The sequence below is a fragment of the Pongo abelii genome, chromosome 8 (assembly GCF_028885655.2).
Source record: "Pongo abelii isolate AG06213 chromosome 8, NHGRI_mPonAbe1-v2.0_pri, whole genome shotgun sequence".
NCBI classification, from domain to species: domain Eukaryota; kingdom Metazoa; phylum Chordata; class Mammalia; order Primates; family Hominidae; genus Pongo; species Pongo abelii.
In genome coordinates, this window is record NC_071993.2 from 97,938,646 (window position 1) to 97,958,102 (window position 19,457).

The 19,457-nt window shown below is 43.8% G+C and overlaps 1 protein-coding gene and 1 pseudogene across 4 annotated transcripts in view; one reads left to right on the plus strand and one right to left on the minus strand.

The window, feature by feature from the left end:
• Window positions 1-705: 705 nt before the first annotated feature.
• LOC134761984 (ADP-ribose pyrophosphatase, mitochondrial-like) lies at window positions 706-10,326 on the minus strand (annotated as a pseudogene).
• Window positions 10,327-10,926: 600 nt separating this feature from the next.
• Window positions 10,927-19,457, plus strand: part of PCGF5 (polycomb group ring finger 5) — a 118,881-nt gene continuing 110,350 nt past the window's right edge. For 3 of the 4 annotated variants that reach the window (XM_024253884.3, XM_063727658.1, XM_063727660.1), the window contains exon 1: window positions 11,011-11,130. The gene's annotated coding sequence lies outside the window, so the exon portion shown is untranslated. Of the gene's footprint in view, window positions 11,131-19,457 lie in introns of all 4 variants that reach the window. The other variant, XM_054522620.2, reaches the window with a different exon arrangement.

Genomic DNA, 19,457 nt, shown 5'->3' on the forward strand with positions numbered 1-19,457 from the left:
TCTCCTGAGATGAGAAGAAACCAGTATCTTCAGCTTAGTTTATTCTGTTCAGACAGAAAGAGTTCTGATAACCAGAGGGCTGGATCTAAGCTCATTTTGTCACTGCATTTTTTTTTTTTTTTGGTCTGGTTCATAAGCACTTGATCCTTGTGGACCAAAATAGAGATTGAACTTTTCCCATAAAACTGAAGCTCTAAAAAAACAAAAAAGAAAAGCCAGAGAGCTCCCATACTCAAAAGCAAGGAATACAAGACCACATAAAGCTAAATTTAAAAAATAAATGTTAACTCAAAAGTCAGATTATACATTAGATTATGCCACATTAAAACATCAGGAGAAAGAAGAATTGACAAATGCAAACTGGCTGAAAAGTAGAGGCTATGGTTGTTAAGGAAGATGTCATTGTTTGTCTTACAATTCTCCAAAGAGCAGTAGCTGTGTAAGTTAGTTTAAACCATGTATACAATATATACAGCACGTGATTATATTCTTTTTCTAACAGGAAAGCCAAAAATTCTGTGATCCCATTTCCCCATATTTGTCTATTATTATTCCCTAATACAAAGCCTTCATACAGCACAGTTTTGGAAGTAATCACCAAAGAGGTGACCCTCCCTGTCCTGTTTAGTGGGAGTTATGTGCTGTTTGCCTCTTACCCACTCTTGATCATTTGAAGGCCTTTGGCTCACATGAGACTCCAAGCTACTATCCCTGACAATCAGGATACATATCCTCACTTCAGTGGGCATCTCGTTTCTCAGCCACAAGTTGAATAAATTGGGAGTGGCTGGCATAAAGCTCAAGTTTATCATTAATGTCCACCCATTTCACTTTCTTGGCATCATCGCCAGCTTCCAGAGGAAGATGGTCCATTATTTCATCATGGTAGTTCACAGCCTCTGTCTTTATCCAGCAGTTATCTGTGTTCCGAGAATCATCCACGTAGCCTTTATAGACCACAAAATGTTCCTGGCTGAGGAGTTTGTGCAATTGTCTCTCCAACTCCTGCATTTCTTTCCTAGATTTCTGTAAAGAGTTCATGGCTTCCTCGTCAAATTATCTCTTCAATGTAGCGCTAATTTTCTCTCCTGGATCCACCATCCCCCCTGGGATTGCCTATTCTCCATGGTCCTTCCTTTAGATGGCTACAAATTGCAGGATATTTTTCCCAGAAATAGGGGGGGTAATTTCGTTTCCCCGGCTATCTCTTTTCCATCTAGTTAAGTTGGGATCTACAGCATGACTGGGGCCCCAACACCCCAAAGGCCCTTGGCCAACCAGTCCTGTCCGAGATGCAGGATTTCTAAGTCTACCCTTCTCAATTTCATACAAGCCATGCTGGTTCCTTCTCTCCACATGCCCATCCTTTTCGTTAAACTTAGGAGAGAAGTTCCTTTCACCCACTTGAGGATCTGCCCACAGGGGCCCAGGCAAGATAGAGCTGGCAGTGTACTCCACGGGCGTTACTCTCGCCACTCGGCCAGCCAGCTCACTTTCTCTTGGGGAACCAGGCTTCGCTCCACCTTGGAGCCAGGGTACAGAGGTGTCCGGGCCTTCTCGTGGAGCTTCTCAGCAGTGCGCTTCGAAACTGACATGATGAAATTTAGAGAAAACCCATGTGAGGAAAACGGGCTCCAGCTGGCCGGGATGTTGGGGCAGCTGCCGGGCCTGCCTGTCACAGAGACAAGGTCATGAAGGGAGACATGGTCGCTAAAGCCTTGGACAGGCGGCGTCCAGCCATGCAAGCAAGACCTAGCGGCCCGAGGGGATTTCGGTCGCTCTCTGCGTGGGGGCGCAGTCTCCACCGCAGATCAGCACCCGCCCGCGGGGAGGTGGCCACGTTTCTCTCCTGAACACCGGTTGATGGCCCGCCTTCCTAAAAGGCCGTGTGGCGTCTCCAATGGCTACAACGGGGCGTGCCCATGGCTCGTGCGTGGGGGTAACAGTGCCGCGGGGTGGCCAGGGGCGTACCACGACCGGGCCGCGCACTCTAGCTGCCGCCCTGGCGTTTTGGTTGTAAATTGAGAGATTTCGACCTCTGGAAAAGCTCCCAAATGTAAAGTGCTGGGGTTGAGGACATCTTCCTAACAACAATAAAATTAGCAAAGGACAACCACCAAAGTGCCATTAGCCCACTAGCCATTTACCAGTAAATTTAGTTCACTAGGTTTAGGATGCTGTCTGTTAGGGAGAGGGCAGAATGAACTTGGGTTTAGGAGTGGACAAAACTCCCTGTTTGGGATGCTTAGAAGCCGAGTGGGGGGTGGCCTCAAAAAAGAAGGGGGACTCACCTGGTATACTGAGCGTGGTGCTGATGAGAACTCCATGAGAGGGTGTGATGAGCGGAGTATGCGTTCAAAACCTGGGTCTATCATTTACTACCTGAATGGTTTTGGCAAGTTGCTTAATCTCTCTTTTCAAAGGAGTATTTGCTACAGAATGCCAAGTGCTGTGCCAAGCACAAAAGAGTGAACTGAAGGCTGGATCAGGGGCCCTTTGCTTTTAAAAGGATTCTGCTTGGACAGGCAGCACATTTTTATTTATATATATATACACACATATATATACATATACACATATATACATACACATATATATACATATATATGTGTGTGTATATATATAGAGAGAGAGAGAGAGAGAGAGAATTAGCACTGAAAGGGCAATGCCAGGTATCAGGTAAAAGTTAAACACAGGTTAAAAACCCAGCTCCAATTCCTCCACGTGCCACTTTCTTGGGGGAAGTTACATAAGCTCTCTTCAGGTTCCTCATGTGTAAAATGAAAATATTAATAACTACCTCATAGGGCTGTGGTGACAATTAAGTAGGATGTTATAACATGTGTTAGCTCGACGTCTGGTCCACAGCATAAACTCAATAAATATTAGTTGTCATCACTGTAATTATCGTTAACTTTTTTGATTCTGCACCTTGAAAACTGTAGCTTAGAACAGGACAGCTGAGATGATTATGGGAACTGAGCAGCTCACATATGAGGTCAGAGTTAAACAGCTTATGGTTAGAGAAAATCAGGATGAGAAATAACAGAAATTCAGGCTGAGAAATAACAGCATCTGTCCTGAAATGATAAATAATGAGAAGAGGCACGGTCTTAGTCATTACTCAGAAGGAAACAAGCCCTAGGGAAAGGTATCTGATCATTTGAAACAGTCCCATTAGAAAGATGTTCAATGAGTAAATGATTTTATGGTCAAATATGTTTGGGGAATTCTACATATTTTATCACCCTGTCCCCTTAGAAATTCAGGGTTCACATTAGTGTTCTAAAGATCCTGAAAATTTCTATAAACACAAATCAACATTAAATTGTTTAATTTTGTTTCATCTGGTATTTCCATTCTCTGGTTAGAAACATTTGACCAGAGAATGCTTCTTTTTTGTAATAACTGGTAACATATTAGGAACATACTTCCTCAAGTTTAGAAAGGTTTCAAAATGTATATGTGTGATTGAGGGTAGGTCCCTAACCATTTGAAGTTATTACCATCATCATAACTACGGAAGGCAGCTACAGAATACATACCCAATGCCCTCATTAAACTCCAAACAAGACGAGGCAGGTTTCTAGAAGGCTTGAAACACAGAAATAGCTGGGGCTATGGGGAACAAAATGGTAGAAAAGGACTGAGAACAGAGAAATATGAGACATAGTCATCCTTAACCATCATTGTCATCAACATTGTTGAGGGTTGGCTGTGTGCAAAGCACTGTACAAAGTACCACTGGAAAAGAAAGATGATCCTTAAGGGACACAGTCCCAGCTCTATAATTCTTGTCTTTCTATGCCTCAGTTTTTTAAATCATGGAATTCTATTCCTCCAGGTCTCCTGAAAATGTATTAAGAAAACCACTGATAGAAAAACTTAAAACATTTGGGGAAAAGACACTGTGAATTCCTCATTATTTCCAGGTATCCTACTTCAACTCATAAGAAACAAATGGAGCAGATGTCTTCGGTCTGGTTCTGGCTTCCTCCCATCATAGGCTTTGTAGCTTGCATCTGACCCTTGGCTTCTTTGGGTCTTGGTTCCTCACTAGAAAAGGAACCTGTTGGCCTCTGTTACCTATAAAATTCCTTCAAGACTTAGCATTTTATGATTCTAGGATCTATGAAAATCTCATTATTAGAAGGGCAAGTTCAATTTTTGCTATGAATCCAAAAGACTAGATGTTCAAATATAAACAGCTAGATGCTCGGGGGAAAACACACCGTTGAGGAAAGGAAAGGAACAGGGAGGGTATGGTGTGCCACATACAAGGCAGAAATATAATAATTCATGGGTACCTGGAAAGGAACTTCAAAACCAGTAATAAGGCGTTTTATTCTATTTTTAGCATCGTCAGCAGGCAGAAGATGGTTAGATAAGACCATTTGATGATTGTGGTACAAAAGATACCCTAGGGGCAAGAAATAAAATAACTACAGTAGAAACCAAAAGAATTATTTGCTGGGAAGCCACTGGGGAGATTCCCTTTCTTAAATTGTCTTCTGAGGCAGAAATGTCTGCGGTAGAACAAGCAGAGCTACACACAGAGAATTTTCTGGTTCTATCCATGAGAAAGCCCTAAAGGAACTGTAAGGGGCAATCAGAGAATAAATCTTTGGCCTGTCACTATGAACTATGCCTGAGTCAGAGATTGCCTGTGTCATTCCCATTTTATAATATTAAGGATATTATGAAAGGCAAAGTGGATATGGGGAGGACCAGGGTGATTACAAGGTCCAGGCAGTGCAAGAACCCCTAACCATCCTTCCTACCTCTCTTTGGGAAGTACAAACAAGTGGTACCCAGCACATTTAATTACCAAGAATTATCCATCTCTTCCAAAAGTGATGCTAAGGCTCAACGTCAGAAACAAATCTTGAAGGAAAGCAGAAAAATGGTTTTCTCCTCTCTTTAAAGTGGTAATAATGATAATAAATAACAAATTAACTACTATATACTAAGTTATTTCCATGTAACAGACTGGTGTACAGGTTTGTCCAGGTAAGAATGCCCAGTTTTGAATCCTGGTTTAGCCACTTCTTAGCTAGTTGACCTTAAGCAAGTTTTTAAACTTCTCTGGGCCTCAGTTTTCTCATCTAGAAATAATAGTGGTATCCATGTTATAGGGTTGATGTGACATAATTCATTTGAACAGCTTAGACTAATGTTTGGTCAATAGTAAGACCTCAACAAATAGTTATTGCAACTATTACTATTAAGTACTTTACATTTGTTATCCCATTTAATTTTCAAACAACCCTTTGAGTTAGGCACATATACTAACAATATCAACAGTTAACAGACTAAGGACATTGCAGTTCATAGAATTAAATGTGCCCAAGATCACATAGCTAGTTATTACTATATATTTCAGAACCAGAAAGGCTTGACAATATAAACTCATATTTTATTGATAGCCTGAATGCATGTTGAATTTGATTTTATATGGCAAAATGGCACCATTTTACTATACCTGTAAAATTTTTGACTTAACATTAAGTTGGTTCTTCTGCGGGGTTCACTCTATAATAGGAACAATTTGGAGACAGTGAAACCATTAGCAACCTATTGTAATAACAGTTGTAAAGAGAAAATGCCCTGATTCATGGGGCAATTCAGACAAAAAAGACAAGCAAGAGAGACATCCCAAAGTGGAAGTAGAGGCCTAAAGAGAAGGAGTCATCAAAGATCACCCATTTTAATCCTAAAGAGCCCAATGGATGGTGGTGATTGGCATAAATAGGGAAGTCAGGAGGGGAGCTGACAGTGGAAAATTCACTTTTAGCTGTGTTTTAAGGACACATGATAAGAGGATGGAGCATGGGATGAGTGCTGAGGGAACTGGAGATTCTGCCACTAACATTTTTGTTCCTCAATTTCCTCTTTCAAAAATGACAAGTTGATGTAGAATTAATCCTTTGGATTCCTTCCAACTTCCTAGAGGAAGCATGTAAATGAATTAGAGGAAGTAGAAGGTAGATTTCAGGAATTCAAGAGGCAGTGAGTGATCAAGGTATTGGATCATTAGTCTGGCCTTGAAGTGAAAGAGAGAAGTGGGACAATTACTTACTTTTTAAGATTAAGACAAATGGTGCCTTTTAAGAAATTACTTAGGCAGGATTAATTAATACACCCATATGTAGAATACAGGCTGTCGACAATTAACCTAAGAAATCTAAAGTAAAATGTGTAACAATGAAAGTCAAGTCGGCTTTATTTATAGGAGAGATAAGCTTCAGTTTGTGTGGTGTGATATGAAGGTGTTGGGAAAGTCCAGCTGCCCCAAAAATGTCTTCCTGATCTTCTTAAAATACTGCCTGGCTTTACACCATTAAAATAAACCTCTTTAAATGTACTTCATAATATAAAATGCACATTTATTTCACATTCAGCTGTTACCATGCTTTCCGGTGCATTAGGGTAGCAGGATGACAACTAGCTACAGTGAACTGAGGAGACAAAGATTTGAAGGGGGAGGAGGAAGGGATTCCTTTGGTATTTGGTGCAGCATTACTCGTCAGTCAGTTCAACAACATGTGCCTGCCTATTATACTCCAGATATTGAGCTAGGTTCTAGACATTAAAAGGCAAGTAAGTTGTGGTTCATTGCCTCAAGATGCTTATGGTCAAGAGAGAGTGGACTACATAAAGGTCATGGGGCTGGAGGAGTTTTGAAAAGTGGGACCAGTGACTAGGTAAAAAGGAAGAGGGACAAAGAAATTTGTTCTCTTCCATCACAACTTTGTTGAAGAATTAGATACCACAAACAATGCTTTTTCTTGGTCCCAGTGAATCCCCCTAAGGAACTACTAAAATTTAAGCTGGTAGAGTTGACACCCTGTAGGCTGAAGAATAACAGATAATTTGAATATCTTTAATTCAATATTTTGGCCCTTTGAAATTTAAATTAGTAAAAATTTTACTATATCAGAACTTGTAACCTAAACAGTTGACTATAAAATATAGGTTTACTGATAATTTTTCCTGCTGCCTTCCTCCCCTGGAACTTCACAGTATGCTAAGATTGCTGAGGACTGGTGGGGGGAACCAGGGCTAGCAGAAGCAGGAAGCAGGAAATGTAGAGAAATTGGAGCTAGAAAGATAACTGAGCACTTCTTTAAACAGCAGACTAGAGGAGCACCATATCGTCACAGATGGTGTTAAACAAGCATCATAAGACATAGCTTCAAATAATGCAGGGAACATACAATTAGGGCCACAAAAACTTGGGGTACCAGTTCTATTTCTGGTATTTACTAGCTGGATAGCCACGGGAAGTCATAATTTTTTTTTGCCTATATTTAATGAGTACTGTCTATATGCCAGGCACCTATAACATGTCTATAATTAACTGAAAGTTCATGGCTCCCCTCAAATTCGTATGTTGAAATCCTACCCCTCAGTGTGATGGTATTGGGAGATGGGGTCTTTGGGAAGTAATTAAGTCATGAGAGTGGAGTCCTCATTAATGGGATGACTGCCCTTATAAAAGGAACCCCAGAATGCTCCGAGGCTCAGTGTCTTTTCACTATGTAAGGATACCATGAGAAGTCAGCACTCCAGAGGAGGAAGAAAGGCCCTCAGCCAACCCCTGACTGTGCTGGCACTCTGATGTCATACTTCCAGCCTCCAGAACTGTGAGAAATGAATGTTTGCTGTTTAAGCCACCCAGTTTACGGTAGTTTGTTATGGCAGTCTGAACTGGGCAAGAGTGTTTTACATATGACGATATTTCATTCTCATGAGAACCCACTGAAGTAGATTCTATCGTTTTTCTCTATTTTATAGATGAGGAAATTTAACCACAGATAATTCAAGGTCAGATAAATTAAAATTTGTTAAAGTAGGGATTTGAATACAGGTAGTCAAACTCTAATGCCCATGTTTAATCATTATGATATTCCAGGTATTAAGTCTTTTAGGCTTCAGTTCCCCCACTTAAAACTGGACACGTTGCACCAAACAATGCTGAAAATTCTTTCTGGCTTTAAACACTATGATTCTAATTATATAAATCATACCTATATTTAATGTGCTCATGGTTAATCTGTGTTTCTGAATAGTCTCAGAGAACTGAGAGTTGAAGACAAGTTTCTGAAATATGGCTTCATTTCTTAGTTATCCCTTGTTTCAGTCAAGGTGAACCACATAATTTACTGTTCCACCAAGAATACCCTTCCTCCATTTCCATCTGTTGAAAATCTATCCATCCTTCAAGTGCCAGCTGAAATTCCACCTCCTCTAAATAGCCATGCTCAGTCTTTGGGGATTTAAAGTACGGATGTATTAGACTGTTGGGGGTTGGGATTTGGGCGAAGTATCTGTGCTAATGAAAGGAAAAGATGTAGGATAAGAAGAAAGGTTGCAGGGAACCATGTACAGGAAAGGTAAGAGAACTGTCAGCAGTGTTGTTGGTGACGGGCACAAAGCCTTCCTTGTGACAGGCAATAGCAAAGTCACCAGATTATATTAAATGTTGCCCAGCTAGTAGGAGTGAGATGAAGATTAAATGAGATAACGCGTGTAAAATATCTACTACACTGTCTGGAAGGGCAGCAACATGATAGTTCCTAATCTCTTCCTTCCATAGGCAACTGGTCATCTCCTTCATGCTGAAGAAAGCTGCCATCCTGCCCAGGGAGGAGTAGGACAAGAAGAGGGGAGAAGAGACTCTGGGGAGGAAAAGAAGTCTGGAGGAGACATATGGGAACACAAAGAAAAAACGAGAGCCAGAGTACACAAGACGAGAGAGAAAAAAGAAATGTAAGGGAGTGGCAGTGAAGAAGAGGATAGAAGGGTAATGGAAGCAAAAGGGCAAAGAGGGACAAGTAAGAAGGAGAGAATTCTAGGACTCGGGAAGAGAAAGTTCCTGCTGCACTGCGGAATCCGGCCTAAAGGAAGAGGCAACCAGGTGCAGCACCCAAGCCCAGGTGCCAGTCATTTGCCGCTGGGCTCTCAGACCCATTCTCCTTTTGCGGCTCTCACATATTCTGTAGGGATTCTGAGCCCTGCCCTCTGTCATCTTGTCCACTGGCTTCTCCTGCTTTCCACCACTGGGTGGCCTTGGAGGGTGGGAGGAAGGGAGAAGCAAGGGGGACTCTCATCCCCTACTTTGGAAGATGTCTGCCGCAGTAGATGCACTAACTTTGTGCCTCCAACTCCTATTGGACAAGCCCTCCAGGGTTCTGGCTGTCTCCTCTCTTTGCCCCTCCAGCCTCAGGGCAGAAGGCACGTCCAGCAGTTGCTAATCTCAGGATTGCCTCACCTTACCCTAGTTGAACGTCCAGTTCTTTCAACACTTGTAACTAATTTGCTGCATTAAATTATTGCTATCGAATCACTTGGGAAAGAAAACTTTACTTTCACTGGATTCACTTGCAGAGTTCAAAGACACTTTTCCTAATGGGACTGCAAGCAGTGCATCGGAGAAAAAAATCTAGCAGTCCCAGGAGTCAAAAAGGGTCAGGGTCTACTTCAGTGTTCGATCAGACAGCGACAAACCCACACTACCTAACAGGGCCGGAAGGCTCTTAGCCTAGGAATTAGCTATAAAATGACTGGGTTCATGTCTACTTTTTCATGATTTACTCTATTCTCTTTGATCACCGCCAGCCTTGGCTTAAGAAACATCTCTGTAGAATTCAATTTTATTCCTCAAGGGTTACTTAAGTGCCCATTATGAGTATGGAGGGCACATAGGTGTGGTGGGGAGGAGATACAGAGACGCAGGAAAAATGGAGGGCATGCTCAGTTTTTGGAAGTGTTTGCTTCCTGCAAGATGAGGTTTGTGGACCTATCAGGAGAGCCTCTTGATAAAGACTCTGAACTTTTCCAGTCCCACCAGAGCTGCAGACACTCGGAGGCAATATTAGTCTTACAGCTTTCATTTCTCCCATCACTAGAGCTCTGTTAAAAGCAGACTCCTCTTTAAGGAATCCACAGATCAGAGAGGGTACAGCAAAGGCACACAACTGACCCCCAAGTCAGAATGATGCCAGCCACAAGGGGGGATTCTGCTCGGGGGAGCAGGAAGACTGCACAGACATGGTAGGAGACGGCTACAGGAGCTGAGTCCAAGAAAGTTTGACAGGTGGAGGCGGCTAAGGGGTTTTCTGGCAGAGAACAGAGCAGGACCAAAATAAAGTGTCAAAGGACAGACACATTTCAGGTGTTGTCTGTAAACGGAGGCTTTGGGGTGAGGGTAGGGAAGTGGACGGGAGACTGAAAAATGGAGGCCCACCTATTGAGGACTCTGAGAATGAGGCATTAAGGCTCGAAGCCATGGTGAGTCATTGGAGGATCTTCAGCATAAGGGCGGCAAGGTCACTTCTGGTGGGGTGGCGGGGGGTGGGGGTGGGGGTGGGGGGACTTTGCGATTAGAAGTAAAGAAGCTGGAGGCAGGAAAAGAAACTGCGAGCTCTGGGGTGGGGGGCAGCTTATACGGGAAGCCTGGACTTGACCATCGCCAGGGAGGCATACTGACATTCGAGCTGCCTTCCATCTCTTCAAGGGCACGCTTCCTCCGTCTGTGGGGGGAGAAGGTGCCCCCTCAGAGGCTGTACGATTCGAAGTCTCCAGCCTGAGAAGTTTCGAATTTCTCCTTGCCAAGGTCGGGCCACTACAGGTGGGCGACTGCGAGCCCCGAGCGAACGCTTGGCTTCACGCCCGCCCGGGGCAGCCGCCGCGGCTCGTCCCCTCCAGGCCTGGGCACCGCCGTGGGCCGTGCCCGGCAGGACGCTCCGGGAGCTGCGCGGCGGCGGCTCGAGGAGGCCTGGCGGGCGGCGGCGAGAGGCTGTGCCCCAGTTTGTGTCCAATCAGGGAGTGCGGGCTGTGCCCCGAGCCGGGCAGCAATGCGTAAACAAACCCACGGTAACTCCTCCGCCCCCTCGGCGCGCTCGCCCCGCGCCCGCCGCCGCCAGCGCCGCCGCCGCCGCCGCGGGCTCTGCTCTCCTCGCGCCCGCCCGCCGGGCCGGCCCAGCCCCCGCCCCGCGCCGCTCGCACCCCCGCTGCCCCGCCCCGCCCCCGCCGGCGCGGGCTCCCTCACCTACCGCCCCACGCGCGCGCGCTCGCGCACCACGCGCCCCGCGCGGCCCGCCCGGATCGTGGCCTCTCGAGAGCAAGGTAAGGGCGATGCGCGGGGATCCAGGCGGCTTCCCCGCCCGACGCGGCCCAGGGAAGTTTCTGGCGTGGCTGTTTTCCGCGGGGCCGGGGGGAGGCCCCGGGAGCCAGGCGAGCCCAGCGGGCGGGAGGGGGCCGCCTGGCGCCCCGGGGTCACAAGTTGCCTAACCTGACCTCGGTGCGGGCCGGTGGGCGGCGCGGCCGGGCTGGCGGCGCGCGGAAAGGGGCTGGAGGCACGGCGGGGCCGGGCGGCGGGCGGGCAAGGGGAGGGCCCCGAGGAACTTTCTCTTCCCCAGAGGGGCGCCTTCCAGTCCTGGCCGCGGCCCCGCCGCGGGAGCAGCGGCTCCCTGGCTGCAGGGAGACCATGAAATGTGTTTGAAGAGGCTGACGCAGTTTGTGACGCTCGCGGCTTCCTGATGGGGACCGGCAGCAGCGGCGCCTCCGCCGAGGAGGGACGACCCGAGTCGGCGCTCGGGCCCTTCCCCCGCCGGCAGCCGCGCGCCCCGGCGCCTAGTTTGGGGGACGCTGGCTCGGGGCGCGAGCATCTGCTCCCGGCTGCGCGCGTCGCTTCCGTTTTGATTAGCTCAGGTTATTATATAAGATGTCACGGAGAGGAAAGGGGCGAACGAGAGGCGCGTTGGGGAGGGCGCGGTGGCCTTCCGCGAGTGGCAGGGAGGGGCAGGAGGCAGGACCCGGCGGGACCCACCTGTACGCCCTCCGCGCCCCCTGCGGGCGCTGCCCGCGCGCGTGCCAGGGTGGTGGGGTGGGGGGGCACGGACGGACGTGCCCGCTGCTCCCCTCCCCTCCCCGCCAACACTCGGGCAGCGGCCGAAACGTGCTATTTTTTCGCTGCCACCTCTTCTGGGTCTACAGGTTTCTGGTCCCAGGCGTTTGTACTTTGAAACATTTGTTTAATATTAAGGAAGCTGCGTGTGCGGCCGTCATAGTACACCCGGAACGTGTGGCCGTGAGCTCCAGGGCGGTGAATGAATCATCGCCCCGCGGACCGGGCCCCGATGATTCATGCGGGGTACACACACGCGCGCGTACTCGCTATGTACCTCTGACCCAGGCAGAGCGGCCCTTCTGCAGTGATGACGCCCGGAGGGGCGGGGAAGACAGTGCAAAAGGACAGCGGGGTCCCCCCCTTCCACAATAACTTGTCGGGGGGTCAGGGACGCCCGGAGGGGCGGGGGAGACTTAGTGCAAAAGGGCAGTGGGGTCTCCTCTTCCACACTAACTTTTGGGGGGTCAGGGTCCACACATTCCCCAAGGCTTGTTTCGCGTTCTTGAAAGAGTTACAAAATTCCACCTGGCTACATTAATCTGTTGAGGAGCGCTGGTTCGCGGCAGGGCTGGGTCCTGTCTCATTTGGTGTCAAGTGAGGAAGGTATCAGACTCTGAAGGAATCCACCTAGTAATTGCGTCTACCTAAGTAGCTCTGAAGTAATTAGAGAAATTTTAAAAGTGGATCTTAAAAGAAGACTCCTTAAGACTAGTTTTTTGAGGGTTTTTAAAAAGCCAGATCCTAAAAGGAACATCGGTTGCCATTCATGAATACAGAATTTTTCCCGCTGTGATCACTCTCAAAGATTAACTGGACTCATTCCCACCTCACATTAGTAAGACTGAATAAAGTTTTCTCATCATTTAAGACTCACCTCAAACGGCATCTACTCAGCCAGGCCTTCTTGATTGCCTTCATTATTTCCTGTCCCCTCCCCCCAGGAGCCACCCCATAGTACTATTTTATTTTCTTCATTGCGCTTAATCGCTATCTGATCTTACTTTGTTTAGGAGTTCTTTAAGTCTGATCTCTTCTTACTGGAATGTAAGCTCCACTATGCTAGGGATTTGGGCTGTTTTGTTCGCTGCTATAACCCTAGCACCTAGAACAGTGCCTGGCATATATGAAACACTTAATATTTGTTGAATCGTGAATGAATAAACTCTTTTCCAGATTTCTTGGTAGGACTGTTTTGGCAGTTGAAATTCAGTGCTTTTTTTTGTGGGAAAGTCACCAAGTTGGTGCAGTTCTAATTTTCTTCTTTTTCCTCCTGGTTTTCTTTTGATTGATTTTCTCCTCTGTGATGTTAACCTACAGCACAAGAAGGGTTTAAGCATCATATCCTAAGACACTTAGTATGAAAAAAGATAAAGCATGTGGAGCTCTGTCAAAAGAAAGTATGTTACTATGTAACTTCTGGATGATTGAAAATATTATCTGTGCTAGTTGAAGAAAAAGTGTAGGATATTGAAATGGAATCAGCAAAGTCAAATCCCACAGTCCTATGTTTTCACTCATTTGGAATACTAATATTTCCATATCTTTCCTCCGCACTGCCTGGAAAACAGCCTGAAGTTTAGCTGCAGTTTGGGAAGGTTCATAATAGATACCACTTAATATGAAGGTTTTTTGTTTGAGACAGGGTCTCACTCTGTTGCCCAAGCTGGAGTGCAGTGGCGCAATCATAGCCTCAACCTCCCAGGCTCAAGTGATCCAATATGAAGTATTAATTTAATCAAGTGAAAACAGGATTTATGCTGCAGAGGCCTTAACTCTGATTTGTTGTTGTTCATGTCGGTAATGCCACAGAAGAGTAGATAAAAGGAGTTATTTAAAATTATATTTTAAGCATCTTAAATGGATTCTAAAGAATTACAGCTATAAGTCAGTGATATAATGTAAAAAGGATTTGTATGTCATGTTTAATAATATCCCTTTAGAGGATAAACTTTGATAAAGTTTATATTATAAATAAACTTTGGAGCCATGTTAATTAGTCCCAGTCTCGTAGCAATATTTTCAGAACTCAGTACTTCTGAAGTTAGTGCTGAAGAAGAATGGGCTTCTAGCAGTTCCCTTTCCATAATAGTAGCTGTGATCACTTGCAGAAGCATAATCTCAAGAGTAAGCTCAGAGACGATAGAATTTTAAAGCTAAAAGAGACCTTGAAATTACTTGGCACAGTTCATTTCCTTTCAATCAATCCCTTTGCTAAAGAAACTAAGGCATAGTGAGATGACTTGCCTAAGGTACAGGGCAAGAGTCAGAACCAAGAGTCCTGACTCTCATAAAGAGCTTAAGTGGTTGGAAGTTCCTGAATTAGCCAGAGCTGCTATAGGTGGAGAAGAATGGTTTCTATCATTAGTTGATTGTCTGCCTTTTGCTTGTGAATTCTCAAGAGGGAAAAATAATGTCTTATTCACCTTTGTATCCTCCCATGTGCCTGGAACATCTAGGGGCTCAACAAATGCTTATTGAAAGCAGTTGGATAAATGGGTTTTAAGTTGAAAATATATTTAGGAAGTGAAACAGCAGGAAAACATCTCCTTTCCACATTGAAGAAGTTTTCTGACAACAGAATTATATATTGGCAGTAAATAACCTAGAATTAACCTTAGAACTTTTAAAATAATGAAACTACTGTTTAATTTTTATGCCTCCAGTTTTTTTTTTTTTAAAGGCTTAAAACTTGTAAGTGTGCCTGTTTGCTTACTTGGTATAATTATTTACTGGAGAAACAGGAGACAGGAGTCAGGACATCTGATAGGTCTTGCCTCTGTCACAGCATCCAATAGAAAAGCCTAGACTTTGCAGCCAGTCAGATTTGGGGCTAAAACACAGCTCTGCCCCTAATAAGCAGAGCTTTCCACAGCAAGTTACTTAACTTTTTGGAGCATTCTGTCATCTCTAAAGTGGAGATAATGCCATCTACCTTGAAGGATTGTGTGAGACTGAGATAATGTGTATATATAACGTGTGTGGTGTATAAAAGGCTCTTAATAAATGGTAACTGCTATAGTTTGACCACAGACTTGTGTGACCATGGGGGCAGCTTAATCTCTCAGAAGTTTCAGTTTTTTCAGTCGGAGAATTGGTGGTCAGGATGGGGGAGGGGAATTACCCATCTCTAGGATCTTGTCCAGCTCTATGGTTTCAGGAACAAATAAAGAAATATACAGTTCTCCTGCAATTTTAGTTTAAGGTAATTCATATATCCTTGATCCAACAAAAACTACAAAAATGGTTAGTTTCTAGACCTTCTTAAGAATTTGTCTAAATTAACTTTTATAAGTACATTTTCATTATTTTATATGCTATATGATGGATATGAAGTTAACTTGATTATTTCAACCTCTCATCCAGCTTACTATATATATAAAGCAATATAAGAAGAATACTGGTTAATTAGACATAGATACTCTTTCTTTAAGAGGCTTAAGAGTCACGTAGAGCACATAAGACAGATAACTAAAGGCTGTTTTACATGGGAGAACTGCTAGAGAGGCATAAAGAAAATACTTTGTGAATTCAGAGGAGGAAAAGACTATTTCTAGCCAGAAAAAAGGTAAGACTTAATTAGGGAATTTTGAGCAAGGCCTTAAAAAATTGAGACTACTTCAATCGGCAAAGATGTAGGGACCAGTCTGTGCTAAGACTTGAAGGTAAGGGTATATGAGCATGTCCAGGATTGGAGAAGAATGTGGTTAAACTGGAGGCTGAGGAGCCTGGAGGCAGTATAATGGGAGAGAATGCTGCATGGGGAGGGGAAATTAGGACTATATTGTGAAGCATCTTGAATGCTGGGCTAAGGAGACTGTTTAGTAGGCAGTAGGTAAGTATCAGAAATATTTTAAATGGGGGAATGATGTGATAAAGACTATGCTTTAAGAGATTCATCTTCATCACAGGAGCCGCAGGTAGTCCATTTAAACTGTTGAAATATTCTCCAGAAGAGAAATGATGAGAACCTAAATTAGGGTGGAGGCAGATGAGTTGGGCAAGATACTGTAGAAGTAAATGAAACAGAACTTGTTGGCAATTGGATGTAGGAGTTGAGGAAGAAATCAAAGACAGAAGCTGAGTCACTTAAGTTGATGTTGGCAAGGATTGAAATAGGAAGGGACACTAGTAAAGCACCTGCAAGTAGTCTGCAATCAATAAATATTTGTCTAATTAATGGAAGTGATTATTGGTTTGGATTTGGATGTGTTAACTTGTATGTGGCTATGGACCATCCAGATGGATGAGAGTCATTAAAAATAGAGAAAGATTTGGGGCATCCTTATGGAGGCGGATGGTGAACTGTCAGAAAGTTCAGAGTGTGGTGAGCAGAATAAAAGGCTAGGATAGAGCCTTGTAAAAGCCAGTATTTGTGGACTTGAGGGAGACAGGAGGAGGTAGACAGGATGCTGAGAAGAAAGAAGTAGGAGGGAGATGAGGAAAAGATTGGGCAAAAAAAGATGAGGAAGGAGATTTCGAAGGATCCTGATAGGGTAGAGGATGGGCTGAGTTGAAGACTGGGAAAAGGACATTAGATTTGTCAGTGAGACCATCATCAATAGCCTTCGAGGAACAGAGTCAGTTGGGCAGTGGGGATTAGTGGGGACAAGTCCGCTAGTTACCTGAAGGGTGCTGGCTTGGGAAGGAAATGGAGAAAGCAAATGTAAATTGTGACTGGATTGTGAAAATCAGAGACTAGGGATAGGGAGAAGGCAATGACTTGAGGCAAGAAAAGTGTCAATGAAACTTTCTTAAAAACAAAACCGGCAGGGCGCGGTGGCTCACACCTGTAATCCCAGCACTTTGAGAGGCGGAGGTGGGCAGATCATGAGGTCAAGAGTTCCAGACCAGTCTGGCCAACATAGTGAAACCCCGTCTCTACTAAAAATACGAAAAATTAGCTGAGTGTGGTGGTGTGTGCCTGTAATCTCAGCTACTAGGGATGCTAAGGCAGGAGAATCACATGAATCCGGGAGGCGGAGGTTGCAGTGAGCCGAGATTGCACCATTGGACTCCAGCCTGGGCGACAGTGCGAGACTCCGTCTCAGAAAAAAAAAAAAAAAAGAAAGAAGGCTTGAGAACATTTGTGCATTGTGCGTAGAGTGGTTGCAAGTGCAGAGGAAAGGAATGAAGATCGAGGGAGGATGTAGGAGGGCAATTAATACACTAGGCTGTCCTCAAGCAGGAGAGATAGGATAGGGTAACCATACATGCAATTGCCCAGGGCAGTGCCAGTTCACACCAGTTTATTTACAGTATAATATCTGGATACAGGATACAGGATAAAAGTGGATAATAATGCCCACTTTTAATCTTAAAAGAGCCTATTTTTGAATAATTGAATTGATGACCCTAATCATGATGCAAATAAAGAAGTTACTTGTGGGAAAATATGGCAAAATATAAAGAAATAAAAGGTAGACTGGTTGGAAAGGAAGAAATAAACCTTTGTTTGAAGATGACATGATTGTTTATGTAGAAAACTGAAAGACTCAACAACAACAAAAAAACCTCCTGGAACTAATAAGCAATTACAGCAGGGTTGTAAGAGGCAAGGCTAGTATATGAAAGTTCATCACTTTTCTATATACCAGGAATTAACAAGTGGAATTTGAAATTAAAAACAATCCCATTTACATTAGCACCTCAGACAAAACAAAATAGTTAGATATACATCTAACAAAATATGTATAAAATCTATGGGAGGAAAACTATCAAATTTTGATAAAAGAAATCAAAGAAGAATTAAGTAAATGGAGATATAGTCCATCTTCATGGGTAGGAAGACTCAATATTGTCAGGACTTCCCAACTGTATTCATATATTTAATGTAATCTCAATCAAAATCCCAGCAAGTTATTTTGTAGATATTGACAAACTGACTCTAAAGTTTATATGCAGAGGCAAAAGACCTAAAATAGCACAATACTGAAGGAAAAGAACAAAGTTGGAGGACTGACACTACCTAGCTTCAAGGCTTGCTATAAATCTATAGTAATCAAGACAATGGTATTGGCAAAAAAAATAAACAAATGGATCATGGAACAGAATAGAGAGCCCATAAATAGATCCCAATAAATACGGTCAAGTGATCTTTGACAAAGGAGCAAAGGTAATACAGTAGAGAAAGGATAGTCTTTTCAGCAAATGGGTGAGGCTGAAACAACTGGACATCCATATGCAAAAAAAGAAAAAAGTTAATCTAGACACAGACTTCACCCTTGTCACAAAAATTAATTCAAAATGGATCACAGACCTGAATGTAAAACTGTAAAACTCCTAGAAGATAACATAGGAGAAAATCTGGATGACCTTGGGTTTGGCGATGACTTTTTAGATATGACATCATAGGCACAGCCATGAAAGAAGTGATAAGCTGGACTTCATAAAAATTTAAAAATTTCTGCTCTGCAGAAGACATTGTCAAGAGAATAAAAAGATGGTCCACAGACTAGGAGAAAATATTTGCAAAAGACATATCAAATAAAAGTCTGTTATCTAAAATATACAAGGAACTCTTAAAACTGAACAATATGCAACCCATTTAAAAAATGGGCCAAAGACCTTAACAGACACCTCACCAGAGAAGATACAGAGATGGCAAATAAGCATATGAAAAGATACTGCACATCATATGTCATCAGGAAAATGCAAATCAAAACAACCATGATATACCACTATACACAATTGAAATGGCCAAAATTCAGAACACTGACAACAGCAAATGCTGGCAAGGAGGTGGAGCAACAGGAACCCTATTACTAGTGGGACTGTCAAACAGTACAGCTACTTTGGAAGACAGCTTGGTGGTTTCTTACAAAACGAAACATACTCTTACTGCACAATCCAGCAGTTGTGTCCTTTGGTATTTACCCAAAGGAGTTGAAAACTTGTGGCCACACAGAAACCTGCACACTGATGTTTATAGTAGCTTTCTTCATAATTGCCAAAACTTGGAAGCAACCAAGATGTCATTCAGGATAAACTGTGGTACATCCAGGTAATGGAATACTAGTGCTAAAAATAAATAGCTGTCAAGCCATGAAAAGACATAGAGGAGGCTTAAATGCATATTCCTAAGTGAAGCCAATCTGAAAAAGCTTCATACTGTGTGATTCCAACTACACAACATTCTGGGCAAGCAAAACCATAGAGAGAGTGAAAAGATCAGTGGTTGCCAGGGGTTAGGATGGAGGAGGGATGAACAGGCATAGCACAGACGATTTTTAGGGCAGTGAAACTATTCTATGATATAACGGTGCATACATGGTATTATACGTTAGTCCAAATCCATAGAATGTAGAAGAATACAAAATACAGATGTGGCATGGAGGAATAAAGAAGTTAGATGAAAGCAAAAGGAAATTTCTGAAGAGGAAAGTTGATGGCTGGGAGGTGGCTGCATTGGAAATGGGTTGGTTCTTTTATATTGATTTGCCAAAAGTAAGTGGGGAGTAAAGCGTAAAGCTGAAGTGGAGGAGAGTTGAAAAGGTTTGGTAAACTTTGGGTCTGTGCAGTGGGGAGCCAAAGGTGATGAGGGCTT